Source organism: Haliaeetus leucocephalus, unplaced genomic scaffold, assembly GCF_000737465.1.
Source record: "Haliaeetus leucocephalus isolate CR32 unplaced genomic scaffold, Haliaeetus_leucocephalus-4.0 Scaffold428, whole genome shotgun sequence".
NCBI classification, from domain to species: domain Eukaryota; kingdom Metazoa; phylum Chordata; class Aves; order Accipitriformes; family Accipitridae; genus Haliaeetus; species Haliaeetus leucocephalus.
The window spans coordinates 7,462,757-7,463,685 of NW_010972864.1; positions in this window are offsets into that span (position 1 = coordinate 7,462,757).

Below are 929 nucleotides of genomic sequence, written 5' to 3' on the forward strand. Positions count from 1 at the left end.
ACATAACAAGAGAAACATACAGGGTAACTAGTGCTAGTGCTTGGTACCAACCGAGCTGCAACCTATTTTCTGTGTCAATCTTGCAGATTTCACAAAGGTGAGCCTTCAAGTTTTGCTCAGGAAAGACCACCAGGTTGTCAAGACTCTGACATCAGGTCGATAAAAAGGCCCAGGAAAATGCACTATGCTGATCTGTTACAACTGCTGTATGAGTATTATTTTGCAGGCAGTTTCCCTGCAGTATGCTTTACATCCTTGCAAATATGCTAGGAGCTATTACGAACTATGTTCTTAGCATTTGAGATAGAGCGCGCTATCAAGCAGTTAGATTTGTTGCAGTAACATGGTATCACACACCACACACGGCTGTGTTCTTACCCCAACTGCTGCTGGGAAAAACAGTGATAAAACATTTCCTCGTGGAGCAGGAGCAATTCAAATAGCCAAGCCCTTTTGTTACTTTTTCTGTTGACAATTCTGAAAGGCGAGGAAACACACCGTAGGACAAGTTTGGCCATGAGCTAGGATTACAACAATTTAAAGAGAGTTGTGCATTTATCTGTGGGAAGAAAAAACTTACTTGGTGATCTGTCTGGGACTTAGCTCTAACTTCACCAAGACTTCAGATGATCACGGGTTTCGCTTACTGCAGTGAGAGTGGAGAACGTTCCTGTGGCTTCAGTTTCTCTAGCGTACGTGCATAGTAATGCGCGTATTTATAAACGAAATAAAAACCTCTACTGAAACGGGTCCCTCTCTGCTTAGTCCCCCTCTTCCCCTTCCCCACAGGGCAGAGAACAACCAAGGCAGCCGCCGTTAGTCCCCGCTTCACGCACTCCAGAAAGGCGCTCAGAGATGACACCCGGGAAGAGCGACCGAGGGGACCAGGACGGGCACTGGGTGGCCGCCGCGGGCTCTCCCGGGCCGGG